The sequence below is a fragment of the Agelaius tricolor genome, unplaced genomic scaffold, assembly GCF_023055355.1.
Source record: "Agelaius tricolor isolate 1412-34295 unplaced genomic scaffold, bAgeTri1.0.p SCAF_29, whole genome shotgun sequence".
Lineage (NCBI taxonomy): Eukaryota > Metazoa > Chordata > Aves > Passeriformes > Icteridae > Agelaius > Agelaius tricolor.
The window spans coordinates 5597738-5619085 of NW_027269289.1; the positions used below are offsets into that span (position 1 = coordinate 5597738).

At 46.3% G+C, this 21348-nt stretch overlaps 1 long non-coding RNA gene across 7 annotated transcripts in view; it reads left to right on the forward strand.

Annotated features, from left to right (window-relative positions):
• Positions 1 to 21348, forward strand: part of LOC139600902 (uncharacterized) — a 160483-nt gene that overhangs the window by 98600 nt on the left and 40535 nt on the right. For all 7 annotated transcript variants that reach the window (XR_011682703.1, XR_011682706.1, XR_011682704.1 and 4 more), the window contains one exon: positions 15996 to 16057. This is a non-coding gene — a long non-coding RNA (uncharacterized lncRNA). The remainder of the gene's footprint in view (positions 1 to 15995; positions 16058 to 21348) is intronic.

Sequence of the window (21348 nt, forward strand, 5' to 3'; positions counted from 1 at the left end):
GGTGTTAAAAAACCAAGTGTGAGCAGGGGAAATGCTGGGCTACCTGCTGAATATCCGAGGGTGCTGGAAAATCCAGTGTGAACAGGGAGAAATGCAGGGTTGGAAGTCCAAGGGTGTTACAAAATCCAGTGTGAACAGGGAGAAATGCAGGGTTGGAAGTCCGAGGGTGTTACAAAATCAAATGTGAGTAGGGAAAAATGCAGGGTTGGAAGTCCAGGGGTGTTGGAAAACTGGGCAGCCACAGTGCTCTGGGCACCCTATTCCATCCCCAAATTATTTTTTAATGCTGTTCATCTCCAAAAATAATCTGCATGAACCCCCAAAAAAACCCAAGAAACACCAAACCAAGCTAAAGCAGCAACAATTCCTTTGAAATGACAGATTTTTGTGTATTTTCTGTGGTTTTACCATGTGGGGCTGGGCTCTGATGTCCCTCACAGATGGAAGTTGTCCTTGTCCATCCCTCAGGGTGACCATCCTTAGTGCAGATAACTCCACAGTACAAATATTCCAAATTAAAAGCACCTTTTTAGGCATCCACAAATCATCCCTCCTCCTAAAGGGCACATCCTAAAGTTCTGGAATGAGGGAAGAAGAAAAATTACCTGGCTCAGCTTCTTCTTCTGCCTCATGTCAAATGACAGCCCAGCTGTGAATTGGGAAAAGAATTAATTTTCAATAACTGGTTGATCAATTCTTTTCTGGTTTTGCAATTCCCTATCCAGTAATGAATATGCATCCTCTGCATTTTCCAGAGAAATATCCAGCATCTTGGGGTATTTAAAATTAGATCTGTATACGTTTACAGAGTAATGATTATTCTGAATTTCATCCGAGGCAATTAAAAAAGCATCATGATGACATTTAAGGTGATATTTTTCTCCCCTATGTTAAATAATTATAAATAATAATAATGATTAAACAAATTATTCTGTTCCTCCCAGTCTGGATCAACCTTTAGGTTAATAATCTAAATCATTAAAATTCATCTGTCTCTCCAAGGATTGAGTAGTTCAAAAAAATTGGAGGAACCTTTCTGCAGAAGGGTGATTGATAATTACCAAAGAAAAGATGTTTTGTGGGTGAAAAATGGGGCAGCTCTGCAGATTGATTGGGTTTGATCCCGGTCAGGTTGAGGTGATGTTTTCAGCAAGTAAACTTTGTTTTTTATCAGTTTTATCAGCTGGATCCTCTTTGGGAGATGATGCAGGGGTCAAGCCCAAGGCAGCTTCCCAGCAGGCAGAGCCATGGGGGGACCTCAGGTCACATTTTTGGAGATTATTTGTTCATTAGAATGGCAGTTCAGCCCTTTACCTGTAATTTCTTGTTCTTTTTCCTCAAACTGCCTCCGTGAATGAGATTTTTCCTGACTAATTTCAAGTTGAGACTGGTAGTGTCCATCATTTCCTCCACTTTAGGGCTGGTTGGTTTCCCCCCAGAGCTGCCTAAATCTCTTTATTTAGGATTTAAAGCACCGAAACAAAGAGTTGAGAAGGGAAAATCAACTTTTAGGGCCAAAATGGACATCCATTTGGATATATATATATATATATATATATATATATATATATATATATGTCCAGGATATGGGATAAATATATAGAATATAGCTATGTCCAGATAGGGAATATCCAAACTATGGAATAAATATATAGAATATACTTATATTCAGATATGGAATATCCAAACTATGGAATAAAGATATAGAATATAGCTATATGCAGATATGGAATATCCAGGATATGGAATAAATATATAGAATATACCTATATCCAGATATGAAATATCCAGGATATGGAATAAATATATGGAATATCCAGAATATTGAATGAAGATATAGAATATACCTATAACCCTCTTCAGAAGTGGGACCAGAAAGATTTCCTACATAAAGAATATAAATTAAGGATATAAGAATAAGGATATATGAACAGCCCATTCAGAGGAGTTGGGATCAAATGGATTCCCTATGTACAGAATATGGAAAAAAATATAAAATAAGGGTATAGAATCACCCCATTCAGAGGAATTGGCACCAAATGGATTCCCTAAATACAGGGAATAGAAAATAAGGATATAGAATAGAGAGATAGAATAAGGATGGAGAAACAACACTCTCAAAGGAATTGGGACTAAATAAATTCCCTAAATACAGGGGATATAGAATAAGGATATAACATACAGACTGGGGATGTAGAATAAGGATATAGAATATAGAATAAGGATATAAAATATAGAATAAGGATATAGGAGCACCCCTTTCAAAGGAATGGGGACCAAACAGATTCCCTAAATACAGGGAATATAGAATAGGGATATGGAATAGGGATATAGAATAGGAATATAGAATAAGGATATAAAATATAGAATAGGGTTATAGAATAAGGATATAAAATATAGAATAGGGATATAGAATAAGGATATAGGAGCATCCCTTCCAAAGGAATGGGGACCAAACAGATTCCCTAAATGCAGGAAATATAGAATAGGGATATAGAATAAGGATATAGAAACACCTCTTCCAGAGAAATTGGAACCAAACAGATTCCCTAAATACAGAATATGGAATAAGGACATAGAATAGGAATATGGAATAAGGATATAAAATATAGAATAGGGATATAGAATAAGGATATAGGAGCACCCCTTCCAAAGGAATTGGGACCAAACAGATTCCCTAAATACAGAATAAGGACATAGAATAGGGATTTGGAATAAGGATATAGAATAGGGATATATAAACATCCCTTTCAAAGGAATAGGGACCAAACGGATTCCCTAAATACAGAATATGGAATAAGGACACAGAATAGGGATATGGAATAAGGATATAAAATATAGAATAGGGATATAGAATAAGGATATAAAATATAGAATAGGGATATAGAATAAGGATATAAAATATAGAATAGGGATATAGAATAAGGATATAAAATATAGAATAGGGATATAGAATAAGGATATAAAATATAGAATAGGGAATATAGGAGCCCCCCTTCCAAAGGAATTGGGACCAAACAGATTCCCTAAATACAGAATATGGAATAAGGACATAGAATAGGAATAAGGAATAAGGACATAGAATAGGGATATATAAACATCCCTTTCAAAGGAATGTTTATATAAAGGAATTGGGACCAAACAGATTCCCTAAATACAGGGAATATAGAATAGGGATATGGAATAGGGATATGGAATAAGGATATAAAATATAGAATAGGAATATGGAATAAGGATATAAAATATAGAATAGGAATATGGAATAAGGATATAGGAGCACCCCTTCCAAAGGAATTGGGACCAAACAGATTCCCTAAATACAGAATATGGAATAAGGACATGGAAACCCCACCTTCAAAGGGATCAGGACCAAGCAGATTCCCTTTATCTGGAGCACAGCCCAAGGCTACAGAGAACCCAGACAAAATCTGGGGGACTGCAAAGTTCCATCTGCTCTCCCTGCACACAGACCTGCCTGGTGAGAACTCTCCTCCTTCTCCCTCTTTTTTCCCTGTTTTCCCCTTTTGAACACATTTTTGTTCTCCCATCTCCCTCCTCAGCACCCTGGCTGTCCCCTGCACCCCAGTGCCACGATCCCAGCCCCTGCTGGAAATCCAGGGATTCTCCAGAGCCCAGCCCCTGCTGCTGCAGACAGACAGACAGACAGACAGACAGGCTGCCATTCCCTGGAGAACAGCCCTGCTCAGGAAATGTAGCTATTTCCGCTCTGCCTGCAGTCAGGAAATGAGGAGGAGGCAGCACTGGAGATATTTTTTGAATTTGACAGGATTTTTTTTTTTTCCTCGTTTCAGAGCAAGGAATGCTCAGCCCGGCTGGGGGGGGTTGGAAGCCACGGGGGTGGTGTCAGATTTTGGGGCTGCGTTGGATTTTGGGGTTGTGTCAGAGCCAGGTTAAGGTCTGGGATTTGAAAGCAGAAAAAATGGGATCGAATAATCCAAATATTCCAAGCCAAAATAGTAAACATGACCTCATAAAGCGTCTCTGCTTTCCCTTGCTGACGTCCTCACTGCCTTGTTTGACTTTAAACTGATTTTTTTTTTGAGTTGGTTTTGGTTTCAGTGTTTGTTTTGACGTGGAATTAAATGATTTCAATTAAAATTTAATTGTTTTAATTCTGTTCAGAATCCAGAGCAGCACCTTTTGGGTGCTGCACGTGTGGAAATTCCCATCCAATCCCACTGCACCGAGAAGGGATTCAGCTCCCACATTTTAATACTGGCCCACTTTTACACTCATTTTAAATAGACTTTCTTCAAATTAATCTCATGAGATTGTAAAGCAGGCAAGGGTGCTTTGGTTTTAATGGAAGATGTGTGGCTAATTCCCTAGATTGTTTTAAAAATCTCCTTCTTATTAGTGGGAATATCCTGGAAATTCCTACTGCAAGTAGTGCTTGAAACCCTGCAAATGTTTGCAGTGGAGATGGAAAAATAGAAAGGGTGTAAAACCACCACCATTTAGTGGTATTTGAGAAATTTGTTAGTTTTAGAGTTAAAGAGAAGATAATCCTTGCAAAATATTTCAAATTTAGCTATTTTCAGAAACAGGCCCAGAATTTCTCTGAAGGTTTTCCTCTTTTCTTCCTAAAAAATCAATTTGATCAGAATTTGCCATTTCATCAAAATATTAGCTATTTTTTAAAGGCAATATGCATTGACTAGAGATGGATTAAAAGGGTTCTGCATCGACATTGGATTTTTCTTTAATATATGAAAAAGTAAGAGTAAAGCTATAGTCAAAACTCTGAAGAAGTATAATGCAAAAAAGTAATTTCTAACGAGGGATAAAACATTTATTTGGAAGTTTTTGAATGGAGTTTTACAGGATTTAAAGGTTTTCCTGGTGTTACTCCCCACAAAAATGTTGTTGCACCATTATCCTGATTTTTCCCACCACGGTTCCCTGGAATCTTGTGGGATTATGGCTGAAATATGAGCTCCATTTGTTGACGTTTTGCAAGCAGAGTCCCAAACCCGAGGCCAAAATCCTGCCACCACCTCGGGAAGGGCCTCTGCCCTAAGAGTGGCTGTTCCCAAAGTTCCTGCAGCAAACCTTTCCCAAGGAAGGGATGCATGGAGCAGCTGGGTCTGCACCCCAGAGCAGCCAGATCTCCTGTCTGTGCCCCTGGAGCCCCACCTGTGGTGCTGAGGGGTTGGAAATGTGTGCTTGGACTTCCAGGCTGGGATCCCAGCTGGATTTTCGTGCTTCAGATCCTCGGTGTTTTTCCTGCAACCCCAAAATCTCTTTTGTTGTGCCACGCTGTGTTTGGCTTCCCACAGGTGGAATCGTGGAGGGGTTTGGGCTGGAAAAGACCTTTAAGATCCTCAGTTTGTGCTGAGGTTGGCAAAGGAAGCTGAGTGTGCTCCTGGTGCAGCTCAAAGAGCAGCAGAGCCGTGGATTGTGGCTCTGGAGAGGCAAAAAAGAGGGAGGAAAGGCAAAATTATTTTCTTATGGTCATCTAGAAGGAAAACAGGCAAAGATAAATCTGACCTGCACTGCTAAGCTTGTTCCCTCAGCACCCTGTGCCTCCCAAGCCTTGTCCCAGATCCCTGACTCACAGAATTCACAGAATTCACAGAATTCACAGATTCACCAGGTTGGATGAGACCTTCAAGACCATCGAGTCCAGCCCAGCCTCAACCCCCCAACTCAACCCTGGCACCCAGTGCCACATCCAGGCTTTGTTAAACACACCCAGGGATGGGGACTCCACCACCTCCCTGGGCAGAACATTCCAGAACTTTATCACCCTTGCTGGAAAAATCTTCTTCTTAATATCCACCCTGTATTTCCCTTGGTGCAGCTCGAGGCTGTGTGCTCTGGTTGTGTCAGTTCCTGGAGACAGAGCCCAGCCCCAGGTGAGCACAGGCACCTTTCAGGAGCTGTGCAGTGATGGGGGCACCCCTGAGTCTCCTTTTCTCCAGGCTGAGCACCCCCAGCTCCCTCAGGGGTTCCTCTCAGGGTTTGTGTTCCCAGCCCCTCTCAGCCTCGCTGTCCCCTCTGGATGTGCTCAGTGTCCCAAGGTCCTTCCCAAGCTGAGGGCCCAGAGCTGGGCACAGCACTCAGGGTGTGCCCTCTCCAGTGCCCAGTCTATTCCCACTGAGCTCAGTGGGGCCCAGGAAACACAAATTTTGCTCCTCACATGTGCAGAGCAGCTCAGGTGCCCCCCATCCATCCATCCCAGCCCCGTGAACAGCCCCCATCACCCAGGGGTGTCTGCAGGCTCAGCCAGGCTGAGTCTCCTGAGTCTCCTTTTCTGAGCCTCCTTTTCTCCAGGCTGAGCACCCCCAGCTCCCTCAGGGGTTCCTCACAGGGTGTTCCAAACCCCTCTCCAGCCTTGTTCCCTCCTCTGGACACATTCAAGGATCTCAACATCCTTCCCAAACTGTGCATTCAAGCATTCAAGCTGTGCCCTCACCGCTGAGCTCAGTGGGGCCCAGGAAACACAAATTTTGCTCCTCACACGTGCAGAGCAGCCCAGGTGCCCCCCATCCATCCATCTCAGCCATGTGAACAGCACCCACAACCCAGGGGTGTCTGCAGGCCCAGGGAGGCCCTGGGGATTTTGGCTGGGCCTGCAGGAGGAGCCTCCAGCAGTGTTTGGTTTGGGGTTTCCGTAGCAGAGCACAAATAACGTTTGCTCATGAGGCAGAGCAGGGACACAGTGCCAGAAATAGAGGAATAGAGGCTCCTGACAATCCTGCAGGATGTTGCTGTGGTGTTATCATATGATTCATCCACTATGAGGCTGAACAATCGCTAACCTCAAGACACTCTCACTTTCACGCCCTCTGACACACATTCCACAGAGGACAAATATCCTCTGCATGAGTAAAAACCTCAGGGCTGGGGCTTTTAACTCGTAAAGGTCACTTTGTGAGTGTTTAGATGTTGAGTTTGAGCTTTGCTGCCCAGTCCTTGAGCGTGGGGAGGGTTTCTGTGAGTGCTGTGATGTGCTGGCTTAGAAAATCCTTTTTGGATGCTGATCACAGTGATGGCTGTGGAGAGGGACTCTAAAAAAGCCCATGGTGGAAACCACTGAAATCAATTACAAAGTGAATAAATTTGGCCCAGATGTTGTGATACAACTGAGCTGAAGGCAGGAGGGAGTTGGGATGAGGAAGAGATCCAGGAAAGCTGGAAAAGACATGGCTGGAGGCATTCAGGGCTTTGCAGGAGGGTTCCTCTCATCAAAAACCTCTTGCTTGGTGGCAGCAACGCCACCTGGTACCAGGGGAGCAGCTGGATTTGGAGAGTTTCAGTTTCAAACCTGCACATCCTGAACGTGCCTCACCATGGAGAGCAGCTGGATAACGGATGAGCTTCTGTGCAATTCCCTCTCTTGGAAGTGCTTTGTTATTGTGCCATGGTTGAGAGCCACCGGTGGCTGTGCACTTGGTGATTCTGTTTACTTCGTTGGTGATTCTGTTTATTTAATTGGATTTCATTCACTCCTGGAGCCCGAGCTTGGCTGTTGCTGGTGGTGGCCCCTGCAGGCCGGGGCTCTTTTCCCTTGCGAGCTCGCAGCACTAGATGGCAGTGTAATGGCAAAAACCTGCCCTGCCGGGGAGCAAAAGGCCAATCTCACCCCCAAAACCACCCGCGGTGGGACTTAAAATTTGAACGGAAAACAACCAGGCCTAAAAAACGCCTCTCCAAGCTCCTTTAATCCCACAGCAGGCTCCGGTCCCATAACAGGACAAGGTCTTCACTGATGACCCAGTGGCACAGGAGTGATGCCAGTTGATGCCACCCACAGGTTTGGCCCACAGCAGCATCCCAGGCAGATCTGTACAGAACATTTGCTCAGGAGGTTTGGGTGAGGTCTAAAATGCAGAAGCACCAAAACAAACAAACATGACATTTCTCTTCAAAATGAAGCTCATAACTCCTTACCAGGATCATGTTTGGAGTTAGTTTGCAGCCCTAGAGGTTATGGCAGAATAAATTAAGCTGTGGATCATCTCCTTTCATATCTCTGCAGATTCAATCCCAATTTTGTGGCCCCAAAAGGGGATTTAAGTGGTGCACAGGCTTGATGTTCTGTAGGGAAAATCCCATGCCAGGGAAGCACATGGGGTGCGTGCATTTGTGTCTGTTTTCTCAGGTCTGGATTAGCACCCTCATTTATGACCAGGCCTTTAAAAAAAGGAGGAAAATGTCACAGTATAGAAAAATAAACAGGGTAAAAATAAATGGCAGAAGGACCACGCTGAACATGGCCCTTTCTGGACGTCACCAAGACAGCTGCCGGCCCCGAGCGAGATCTGAAGGTCTTTGTTAGGAAACGTTATTGCTGAGATTTTCACTGTTTGGATTTCCTGTTTTTCCTCACTTCTGGACCCTTTAACTTTTGTAATCTAAGCAGGGTCAGCTCTGGTCATGCGTGGGGAAACAGGCTGGCTGTGAACAACAAGTGCTGCTGGAGGTGAGCGCTGGGGAGGGGCTGGAGCCAGCCAGGATCCTCAGCACAGGCTGCTCTCATCTCCTGGGCACTGCTGGCCAAAATCCTTCCCTGTCTGCATGAAAAACACCCAGCCTTGGTTTTGAAATGTTGAGTGATGGGAATCCACCCACTGGCCTTCGGGAGCTCCTGAAGGGGGGAATTGACTCTGGCTGATAAAAAATGAGTGTCTTGGTTTTGGTCAAAACCTGCTTAGGTTTAATCTCCTTGTGGTTCTACCTGTTTGTATTTCTCATGGATTTTTTTTTTTTTGTACAATTCTTTGATGCCCTTAGATAATGATATGCCCCAAAAGATGTTCCAAAAGCCATCATCTCCCAGATGAGATGTGAAAGTCTGATAGGAACCAAATGATCTCTCTCAAAAACTATAATATTTTTGGGACCTGCCAAAATGCATTCAGGTCTGACCATCCCCAAACTCCCCAGGCAGTGTTGGTGTCATAAATGCTTTTAGCAGTCCTGGGCTGGGCTGGGATGGGATCTCTGTGTCTCCATTGGGACAACTTTCCTTGCAAGAATTAAATCAAATTCAGCTAGAAGGGATGAAATGAAAGCAGTGTAAAGGTGCAGGGCTGGAAATAAAGGTTTAAAAGTCCCCCCCACTTGTTGGCAGGGGATTACAACCCCATTGTGGTAGGGGCTGGTGAGTTGCTGTGTGAAATTTTTTGTCACTGTGTAATATTTAACAATTTCTGAGTGATCACAGCTGTACAACATGGGCAGGTGAGTCTGGGAGTAAATCCGTCAGTCAGCTTTGAGTGGAGTCTGAAGGAACAACTTCCAAGGTGTGCTGAGCTCATTTTCCCTCCTGGACACGCTTTTGGTGTAGGATAAACTTGGTCCTGTGTCACCAGCCCTGGGGCATGGCCAGGAATTCTGCTGGGTGCCATCAGCATCCTTCTTTTCCTTTCCACCACTCAATTTCCTGACTCAAACATTGATTTTGGCCAGTGGGGTCTGCTCTGGAAGGTGCTCTTCACATGGCTAAAAAGCTTCCTTCCCTTCCTGATTGCCCATGGTCCATGGTCTCAGCTATCCATTGGCTTTTCTCAGGGTCATGGAGGCACAGATCATCCATGAGATCTTTGGGACAGTGGAATCTTTCCAGCCCAACTGAAATTAAGTTTAATTGGGAAGACTTTCCCAGGGTTGGATTTATCCCAGGATTTCCACCCAACATTTTGGTTTTCACCTTCAAATCCACGGGTGTAACTGCTGCCAGGCTGGTGTTCAGGGCACCTCATTGATGGGGAAGGCACCTGGGGCTGTACCTGTGCCGTCCATGTAAGTGGGGATTTGGGTCTGTGGGTGGCTGGATGGGCAATGTGTGGTTCCAGTGAGGCTGTCAGGAATCTGAGGGTGTCAGGGCACACTGGATTATGAATTACTGAATTATATCTGAGCTCTTTGTGGCAGTGAAATCTTTCCAGCCACAAGAAATTAAGTTTAATTGGGAAGACTTTCACAGGGTTGGATTTATCCCAGGACCTCCAACCAACATTTTGATTTTCACCTTTAGATCTATAGGTGTAATTGATGCCAGGGCTTCTCATTTATGGGGAAGGGAGGCAGAGAAATCCCCTGGGGCTATATCAGTGCTGTCCTAAGTGGAGATTTGTGTCTGTGGGTTGCTGGATGGGCAGTGTGTGGTTCCAGCGAGGTTGTCAGGGATCTGAAGGTGTCCGGGCACACCGAATGATGAATTACTGAATTCTGTGTGGAGCAGGAAGCCTCGGGGTGCTGCATTCCCACCGCTGCCCCTGCCGAGCAGGTGGACCGGCCAGCAGCCCCGTCCCTCCCACTCGCTGCCCTCCCGGCAGAGCGGCTCAACAGGACGTGGTGATTTACAAGGCCAAGGGCCAGCAGGAAATTCCGACCTCCGCCCCCCCGGAGGCCGGAGGAAGCCGGGGCAGCTCCGTGAGTGACTCAGAGCCGCTCCTGAGTCACCGCGGCCGCTCCGACCCCGCCGAGCCCCGCTCGCCCTTCCCTGGGTCTGCCGGCCATGGAGGGAGAAGGGGAGACAGAGTCGGTGATGAGAATCCGATTTTATCGTGGGATTCGCTTATACAGCATTTTAGGGAGACTAGTAATGTGTTCTGCAATGATTAGGTTAAAATCACACGCACAAACTTATGCAGATAACAACATCTCTTGCTTGCAGAGTTTGATGGGTGTGACCGCGCTCACAGGGGTCTGAGGATGAGGGAAGAGACGAGGATCTGACTCCATGGTTCAGAAGGCTGATTTATTAGTTTATGATATATATTATATATAAAACTATACTAAAAGAATAGAAGAAAGGATTTCTTCAGAAGGCTGGCTAAGAATAGAAAAAGAAAGAATGATAACAAAGGCTTGTGGCTCAGGCTTTCTGTCCGAGCCAGCTGGGCTGTGATTGGCCATTAATTAGAAACAACCATATGAGCCCAATCCCAGATGCACCTGTTGCATTCCACAGCAGCAGATAACCATTGGTTGCATTTTGTTCCTGAGACCTCTCAGCTTCTCAGGAGGAAAAATCCTAAGGAAAAGATTTTTCATAAAAGATGTCTGTGACAAATGGGATTTTCTTTTTCTGGTAAACCTGTTTGATTGAATCTTTTTGCAATCTAGGTCTAATTTTCAAAGTTCCCTTTGCTTTTGCCAAGGCATTTTGTCTATCAATTTTCTTATGCTAATAAGGTTCGAAATACTCCCTGACTTGTGCACCCCAATATGGGTCCAGCTGGAATCCAATAAATCCAACCAGCTGGAATCCACTGGTGCTACTGGAGGAGGAAATGCGTGGTTTAAAAAAAAAATCCCGATTTGGTTAATGCTATTCTTTAATAAACAACTTATGGCAGGTGCCTGGCAGCTTATGATAATTAACGGGGTATTTGCCGGGATCAGAAAATGCGCTGAGCTGAACAAGTCTCTCATCTGTCCTTGGCTCGCTGCAGCGGGATGGGGTCATTGGCTGTCTGGCTGCAGATAATAAATCAAAGGGCTGCAGAAACTGCAGGAGAGAGGGCATGAACTGCCCGAACATTCAGCTCATTGTGGCAGCCAGCGCGGAGCTTTCCCAGCCACATTTTCGCTTCTCTCCAGCCCAGTTATTCCCTGCGGGCGGCTGAGCCGTCCGAGTAAACAGAGGTCGCTTTACCTTGCCCAGACAATGACTTTGCTACAGCTCTGCCAGCTCTGGAGCAGCTCTAAAGGCTGCCAGGCAGAGTGGAGCAGGCTGTGGTGTGCTTGGGGCAGGGTTTGGGATGCTTGGGGACGCTCAGGGATGCTCAGGGACACTCAGGGATGCTCAGGGATGCTCAGGGATGCTCCTGTGGTGGGATCAGCTGATCCCTGAGGAAACAAATCCTCGCACCCTGAGTCTGAGTAAATAGGGCTCGCTTTACCTTTCCCAAACAATGACTTTGCTACAGCTCTGCCAGCTCTGGAGCAGCCAGAGTGAGCTCTGAAGGCTGCCAGGGAGTGTGGAGCAGGCTGTGGTGTGCTTGGGGCAGGGTTTGGGATGCTCAGGGATGCTGCTGTGGTGGGATCAGCTGATCCCTGAGTGGGGATGGAGCTCTCAAAGGAGCAGAGTGGCTGAGGAGGAAACAGGCAGGAGCTGGGGGAGTGGAGAAGGGATGACTTTCCTCTGATGTCAAAAATCCCATCATTCAGTGCTCGCCGTGGAAAAGGCGAGAGGAGAAGAATGTGGAGAGAGGGAGGGAGACAGGGAGGAGAAAGGAAAGGAAAGGACAGGACAGGCTCGTTCTTCTCCTGAATCCTGTGGGCTGAGCTTGCCCTCCCTGGCAGGATGGAGAAATCAGGCTGGTCCCCAGTGCCAAGCCCTGCAGAGCCTCGCAAGCCCCAGGGATTGTCCCCAACCCCATCCCGATCTGGACTTGGTTAGTACTGCCTTGGTGGGAGCAATCAGGGGGACAAAAACTGTCCAGAAACTTACAGCTCTTTCCACAGGGCTCTCTTTGCCTTTAGCTTTTATTTCTGGCAGTTTGAATTTCCTGCTCACTGTGGTCCTGCCTGATGCCCGCAGGATTTCTGCAGAAAGGAGCAGGGCTGGATGGAAGTGGAGAAGCAGCAGAGCTGGAGCTGCCCTGGAGCCCTGTCCAGGTTCCTATTTCTTCCTTCTGAGGGGCTGAATATCAAAAAGGTGCCCGGTTTTGTCCTTCATGCATTTTGCTGTGTGCCTGTAATTAGTTTCTCAACTGAAAAAGCTTTCTCAATTGGGGAAAAAAAAGCAAAAAAACAAAAAGGCAAAAAAAAAAGGCAGGAAAACCAACCCCCCACATTTTTGGCAATGGGTTGTTTTTCTAAGCAATTAATTAAGAGCTGATTTTAAAAGAATTTGAATGAATCCTTCCACTCTGTGTCAAGCATGGATTTGGTATTAATCACTTCACTACTCGCTGGCTGAATAAGGACTGAAAAAAGATGCAGGGAGTAAAAATTTCCCCAGGAAATGAATCAGACGAGGAACCTTTGCCTCATCTCTGCCTCCTCCAAGTGAAGAAAGAGAGGATTTTGTCACTGGTGGGTCAGTTCACAAACGTGTCCTTTGCAGGGTGAGTCAGAGGCAGTGATGCATTTCACAGCAATGCAGCTGCATGCAGCACTGCATGGCAGCTGAAGAGAGCCAGGAGGGAATCTCTGTGCCCAGGATAGCCAGGAGAATGAAAGTGCAGCTCTCACTGCCTCTGAAACCAGCATCAAAATTCCCTCTGGCTTCTGTGGGAGCAGGGAAATCCCTCGGGAGCTGGCATTTCCACTTGCTAAGGGAGAAATGTGGATTTTGGTAAGGTGGAGCTGGTGGAGGATGCAGCTTTTTCACTGGAATTTTCAGTGGGATCCGGTGTCCAGTCAAAGGTGGCTGCTCCCAGGTGGGCATCACCCCTTTGGGATAAAAATCAGGAGCAGGTGGGAAGCTCCTGTCTCCAGAGTTGGCTGCAATACATTACAAGTTTGGAGTTTTCCAAAATGCTGGACAAATATTTCTGTTTTTCCCCCCCCAAGCACCAGCCTTTGTTAGTGTTAGAGCTGTTAAGGGATGTGTAAAAGCTGCTGTCGTGAAAGCACCATCAAGATTTGTTGTTGATGTCTTGGTTGTGGGCGAGATAATGACATTTAGCTGAGAGTCTGAGCTGAAATCTGAAAATTGTAATGGTTTTCCCTGGTGCCACTTTCCCCAGTGTTTCCTGAGACTGAACCTTGTCAAGTGTGTCAGTCCCTGTGGGTTTGGGGTTGTTTTAGTGGCTTTTCTGTAGTTTTCCAGGCTGTAGCAGTGTTTAGGCAAGAGGGTGAAATGTTTGGTGGGTCAGTGGTGAGATCACAATTTATGCTGGCTGAGATTGGTGTCCTAAAGAGGAATAAGAGGAATGTGGGGATAATAGGAGGGATAAGAGGAAGGGCTGAGATGCTGCAGGTCTTTCTTTGGGATAACGCTCATCCTTGGAAAGATCTGTAATTAAATCTCAATTTAATGTGTGTTTATCAGGGCAGTTTTTCAGCCTCTTGGCTCAGACCGTCCCAGTCTGCAAATATCAAAGTGGCAACACTGGGGCAAAAAAAGTGTGGGAAGGAAGTGGAGAATGGCAAACCTGGAGTCAAATTTAAATTTTTGAAGTGCTTGGCCAGCACTTTAACCACGAATCCTCTTCTCTTTAGGGTTAAACGTTTCCTCTTAGGAAAAAAAAAGAGCCAGAGGCTCTTGATTATCCATGCAAAACAGGCCGGGGCTTTGATTTGCAAGGTTTTGTCTGCCACACTTTTAAACGGATGAAGCTTAATTTAGATCCCCACAAGAAAAATCAAAATTGGACGGCGGAGGCACAGCCCCACTTTCCCTCTCTTATCCCCACCCTTCCCCTTTTTCTCCTCTCCCCAAAAAAAAAAAGATAAAAAAAAAAAAAAAAAGAAAAAAAATTCCAAAAAAACCCCCCTCACTTTGAACGGAACACATTTGGGGGATAGGGGAACAATTAAAGCAATGATGTGTGTGCTTCAAGGAGAAAAGCGAGCTGCGGTAGCTGTGCTTTGACAGGTCTGTGGAGGATTTCAAGGAAGTTACACCCACTTCATTCATGATAATCGGCTGTTTAACGCCGAGCAGCTCGGTGTTATGAATGAAAAGGGAGCGTGTTTTGGCTTGCAGAACAACTCGCAAATCTAATGCTTCACTCGTCAAATAACCAGCCACGTTAAAAAAAAAAAAAAAAAAAAAAAAAGGGAAAAAAAATTAAAATTCTTGACTTCATTCTTGAAATTAATGGGAAAAAATTCCTGCAACACCTAAAGGTGCATCCTCTTTTTTGTAGGGATGCAAAAATGTTTTGCTTCCCTTTGCCATGTTTGTAAATCTTTGTGGCTGGATGAACTGGGGGAGAAAATGCAGCATCTGCAGGACTTTGATGCAGCTAAAACCAGGTCCTGGTGGCTTTTTGTGCATTTGATCAGAACACGCTGAGTTGTTGGATTTCCCATCCTTTTAGGGGCAAAATGAAAACAGAAGGGAAGAAAGAAGGAATAAGTTTTGATTTGGATGGATTGCAGAGGGTCTGTGGGCTCATTGATTAGGAATAAATCAACTTTTTGACTCATTGAGTAGGAATAGATTGATTCCACAAATCCAGCTCCAACTGAAGCTGGATTTGTGGAATATCATGATTCCCTGGAGCTGCCATGTGCCTTCATCCCTTCTGCTTTATAGACTTGGATGTCACCAGGAAGTTTGTTGGAGGTCAGGGTATGTTGAATTAAAGACAAAAATACTTTGAGGGACCTTTTCTACCTTCCCTTATTCCCCGTTCTTTGGGAATAAAATTCCTTTTTTTTTTTTTTGAGGAGCAGCGTGCCCATCCATGGCACTGCCTCCTCCAGCAGGAGGGAAGGGATCTGTGCCTGGGCAGGAAGGAATGCAGCTCCTTTGATCCCATCAACACCCACAGGTGCTTGCAAAACGTTTGTCATGGAGCTGAGCTGAATCTTTGTTAATTGGAGCTGAGGAAGGAACGTGTGGAATCATTTCCCTCGGCTGGATTTGGGGTAAAAAGTGCCAGCTGGGATGGTTTAAATTCGAGCAGAGTTTGACAAAGCTTTAATTGGTGAATCCGTCCAAGGCTGGGCTGTGCTTGTGGAGATGACCTCTCACTGAAAGGGGAAGTTTTGCTCAAAAGAAGCAAAAAAAAAAAAAAAAATCAATTGGAGCAAACACAACTCCAGCTGATGATCTTCCATCTCTGGTCAGCAGCTGGGAGCCTCAGATGAAGGTGGGGTGGGAAAATGAATTTTCCTCGTTGCTTTAGCACTGAAACAATTCCCAGAACAGCGTTTGGCTCAAGGCAGGACCTCACTGCAGCCCTTTCCACTTAAAAGTGGGGGAAAAGGGAATTCTGGGCAAAAAGGGCTGAAGGCAGAGGTGGGTTGGATGGAGCCTGGGAGGGAGGAAGAGTGAGCATCTCTTCTTCATCTCCTACACAATAAATTAACCCTTTCTTTCTTCTTTTCCTCCACAGAGCCGTGTTTGGGGGTAACCAAGACCTGGGCAGATCCTTTTTCATTTCCACTCCTTTTCAGGGTGAGTGAATCCTCTTGTCTCCACTCCTGCTGTCGTGTCCTGTGCAGCTCCAAAGTGTGACTTGAGGTTCAGAGGAAAATCTCCCTTTTCCTAATCTTTGCACTGATAACACAGAGCTTAATTTAGCAGCAGTCAGGCAGAACATTTGGATTTTGTCATCCATTTCCAAAACTATTGTTGGCTTCTTATTCCTTTGTTTCCACACACCACCACCCCCAACTCGTTTCAGATTTACATTTTCTTGGAGGTGCCAAAAGATAAGGTAATGCCAACTTGATGATTAATTAGCTAATACTTTCCTCTGCCCTGAGATGGAAAGCCTTTATCTGAGCCACCTATTAATTATTATTTTATTTATTGGTGCATTTGAAGGGACTCCAGTTCTGCCCTTTTGAGAAATTTGGGCAGGAATTTATAGGAAGAGGATGAAAGAAAGCCAAAGGAACTTCAAGTTGTAATCAGAAAAAGAAGTCTTAATGTTGAGATCAGGGTGCTTTTTTTAAATCTGTATTTTGTAAGCCCTGAGCAATATCAGAGTCTTATTGTCAAAATCACTGGAAATACAAAGTTCTGAGGCTTTCCAGCATCCTTAGAGATGGAAAAATCAATAAAAACCTTGATTTTCCAGAGGCTGTGGGACTGGCTCAGCTATTCCTAAGCTCAGCCTACTTGCCTGAGCTTGGGAAAGTTGTGGGTAAAGCTCACCTGGGGCACTTCTGATGTGGAAGCTTCCAGAAGCTTGGTGCTGGTGCACATCCCTTTGTTTTGGGAGCTGGGAAGAGGCTGCAGATGTCTCCTCCCAAGCCAGAATCTTTCCAGTGGGATATTTGGGATTCGAGCTGGAGCTCAGACCCAGGGAATGGTCATTCAAGGTGCCATAAATGCATTAACACAGCAGAAGGGACGTGGAGAAGTTTAATTAATAATGATAAAGTTTAATAACGATAAAAAAAGGGGCAAACCGGGGTTGGATAATGAGGATGAATTTATTGTGGGTGAGTTTGGTTACCTCATTCTCATGAGCTCATGATGAGGAATGAGGTAATTTTATGGCACTGTGAGAACCCTGCCCCTGGGCAGGAATGAATGCCAGGCACAGGGGAGGTGCTGCACAGCCAGGGACAATCCAGGAGGACACCAGGCAGGGACAATCCAGGAGGACACCAGGCAGCAGGAAAAGCTGCAGAAGAGTCCCAGGAGCTCTGTGCACAAATGTGAAACACCCAGGAAATCCCTTTGTAAACCTTGGGGGTTGTCTTGGTTTGCAAAGCCAGGTGCCTGCTAAGGAAGGCAGGAGCCTCCCCTGAAATGGAGAATGTGAACCCTCCCCACCCCTCTGAATTGTTATAAATTTTAAATTAAGGGGCTCTCAGGCAAAAATATGGGAGCAGGGAATAGCAGTTCTTTAATAGGGAAGAATATAAAAGGATAAAATGAACAATGCAGTAAACTAAAACCACACTGCCAGAGTCAGAACCCAGCCTGACACCCTGTGGGTCAGGGTGTGGGCAGCAGAACCATTGGAATTGTGGCTCAGCCCTCCTGCAGTGCCAGGGCTGGTTCTGCTGGAGCAGGGATCCTGGAGAAAGGTGCAGTCTCTGCCTCTGCAGATCCAGGGCAAGAGGCAGCTGCTGCTCCTCTGGGGAATCCAGTGCAGAAGCCGTGCTGGTGTTCCAGAATCTCCAGATTATATCCAGGTAGGAATGCTTGGCTGGTGTTCCAGAATCTCCAGATTATATCCAGGTAGGAATGCTTGGCTGGTGTTCCAGAATCTCCAGATTATACCCAGGTAGGAATGCTTGGCTGGTGTTCCAGAATCTCCAGATTCTATCCAGGCAGGAATGCTTGGCTGGTGTTCCAGAATCTCCAGATTATATCCAGGCAGGAATGCTTGGCTGGTGTTCCAGAATCTCCAGATTATATCCAGGCAGGAATGCTTGGCTCCTCCCCCTGGGATCACATCTCCCAATGGGATGCTGCAGTTCTTACCAGCCATGCATTCAGTAGCTGTTACCAGCAGGCTTTAAGGATGAGCTTCAAGGTCCCTTCCCACCCAAAACATGCTGGGATTCTCTAAACCAAGCAGAGCAGAGCAGTGGGAAAAGACCAAGGAAAAGAGAAGGATGTGCTGCCCATCCAGGCTCTCAGCACCTTCAACACTCAGCTGTCCTGACTCTGCACAGCTCCTGCTAAAGCTGTGGGGAAAGAAAGATGGAATTTTCACAATTCCAGTGGGGAAAAAAAAGGATTTAGTGCAGTGAAAATTGCCCACTGATGTGCTGCCTCTGGCACTCACCTGGCAAAGGGGAAACCTGGGCTCTGCTCCCTGCTCCTGTTTAAAAAATCAGCAATTAGAATGCACAATCAGCCCTCAAAGCTATAATCTCATTAAAAATAAGGGTTGAAATTAAAGAATTCACCAGTCCAAGCCTTCCTAGGGCCACGGGGGGAAGCAGGAAGGGAGTACCTGCACTAAGAGCTGCCTCTGCCGGGACGTGGTTATTCATGAAAAGCAGAGGAGCATCATGCAGGCTGAATTCAACACTCAGGCCCATTTCAATTCACTCAGGCCCAATTCAGCAATTCAGGCCCATTCCTGCAGCCTGGCTGGGGCTCAGATTTCCTGCAGGAAGGGAGGGAAGCAGAGCAGGCTGTCCCACATCTGAGGTGGCCACAGTGAGACACGGGAGGGAAAGGAGCTGCTCCCACTGCCTCCCACTCCTCCCTCATCCTGCCAAACCCAGCCCTGAGAGCTGAATTTCCATCAAATCCCAGCATGGCTGGGCTTGGGAGGGAGCTTAAAGCTCCCATTAGAAATACTTATTAGAAATAGAAATTAGAAATATTAGAAATAGAAATTTGGAATATTTTATTAGATTATTAGATAGAAATTAAAATATTCTGTTAGAAATATTCCTGTCCTATAAAAGGACACCTTCCACCATCCCAGGCTGCTCCAAGCCTGGCCCAGTGTGGCCTTGAGGACACCCGGGGATGGGGAGCTGTGCTCTGAGCAGCTTCCCAGTGAGTTTTCCACTCAGGGAAGGACAGTGCATCCTCCCTACAAGTCTGGAGAGGAAGAGTCAGGTGTGGCTGTGGCACAACCCCTTCATGGACAACATCTCCTGTCCAGCTTTGAAATGGAACCCAGAGCTCCCTGCAGCCTCTGCCTGCAGCCTTGAGGACATCCAGGGATGGGGAGCTGTGCTCTGAGCAGTTTCTCAGTGAATTCCCCACTCAGGAAAGAGCAGTGCATCCTCCCTACAGGTCTGGAGAGGAAGAGTCAGGTGTGGCACAACACCTTCATGGACAACATCTCCTGTCCAGCTGTCTTTGAAATGGAACCCAGAGCTCCCAACCTCTGCCTTGAGGACACCCAGGGATGGGGAGCTGTGCTCTGAGCAGTTTCTCAGTGAATTCCCCTCTCAGGGAAGGACAGTGCATCCTCCCTGCAGGTCTGGAGAAGAAGAGTCAGGTATGGCTGTGGCACAACCCCTTCATGGACAACATCTCCTGTCCAGCTTTGAAATGGAACCCAGAGCTCCCTGCAGCCTCCGCCTGCAGCCTTGAGGACACCCAGGGATGGGGAGCTGTGCTCTGAATAGCATCCCAGTGAATTCCCCACTCAGGGAAGAGCAGTTTATCCTCCCTACAGGTCTGGAGAGGAAGAGTCAGGTATGGCTGTGGCACAACACCTTCATGGACAACATCTCCTGTCCAGCTGTCCTTGAAATGGAACCCAGAGCTCCCAGCCTCTCCCTGCAGCCCAGAACTGAAGGCAGGAGGGGCTCAGTGCATCTTTGAGGCCCTGGCTGTGCTGCTGGCAGTGCTCTGCTCCTTTCCATCCCTGTGTTCTGTTCCATTCCCTTCCCACCCTCCTGCCACAATGGGCTCCTTCTGCCGTGAGTCCCCACTCAGACACTGCTGGCTCCTCTCTTTGGGATGCCTTTCAGCAGGGAGAAGAGGGGAACCATTCCCTGTTCCCAGTGAGAAGCAGCACTGGCAGCCTGGGTTATTTTGTCGGACGTGTGGCTTTAAGTGACGCCTTTGCCATCTGTTCCGTCTGCTAATTATGAATGCAAAACAAACGGAGCCCACAATTGCTTCATTTAGAATAAGAGAGATGGCAGTGACCAAAACAGTTTTATTTTAGTGTCAGATGCTCTTTTTATTCCTCCTGTCTCTTCCTAATCCAAAGCAGGGCTGGAGCTCCTCTCCCTCTCCCAGTTTGCAGCAGTGGGTGTTGCTCTGACAAACAGGACCAACCCCTGCATGCTCAGCCTTGAGGGCTTTAAGGGACAATCCCACAAGAGCAAGGAAAAGAGAAACAAAAATCTTCATTTCCAACTGATTCCAGCTTTTTTTTTGGTTTCAATTTAGTTGTGCTGCTCTCAGAGCTGCAAAGAGACAGTCAGGGTACCTGCAGAGGGTTTGCCAGCAGCGTGTGAAATATTCTGTTTCCCCTCCCCACAGAAGGGTTTTGCAGGCAGGATGAGGAGAAGCAATGATGTTCTCTGCTGGGGCTGTGTCCAGCAGCACAGGACAATCCCACAGGAGCAAGGAAAGGGAAAAAAAACCCCTTCATTTTCAGTTGATTCCAGCTTTTCTGTTTCCAATTCCGTTGTGCTGCAGAGAGACAATCAGGGTACCTGCAGAGGCTTTGCCAGCAGTGTGTGAAACCCTTCCTCAGCCTTTGCACCTCTGGTTCCCCTCCCCACAGGAGAGTTTTGCAGCCAGAAAAAAAGAGAAAAAAGAGTTTTTTCCCCAGGCTGGGGGGAAGGAAGGATGCTCTCTGCTGGGGCTGTGTCCAGCAGCCCAGGAAATGTGGTTTTTAGCTTTTAGTTGTGAGTGAATCCTCCTCGAGGTTGGTGATCCATCTCCTTTGGTGGCTGGGCTGTAAGGAGCCCCCTCCATTTATTCATTGGGTGCTGCCCGCTCTTTAACATTCCCAAAATTGCTGCTGACTTGCTCCAAACCAGGGGAAATCATGGAGGTAGCCCTGGCAGCCCAGATTGATGTGACCTAGCTTGGGAAAATGGGCACTCTCCTTCTGCTCCTTCTTTCCCTCCCCAGCCTTCACTCTTGCTGTGAAAACCAACAGAGATTTAATTGTATTTTTTGGCTGGCTCTGTGTTGAAGGGCGCTGTGCTGGAAGTGTTTTTATGCCCACTAAAGGCATGTTCTGGACAGTAGAAGACCTTCCTCTTTCCTCCCCACAAATCTCCATGAAAACTTGAAGATTATTTAAAATCTTTAATAAAAAAAAAAAGAAAACAACCCAAAAAACAACA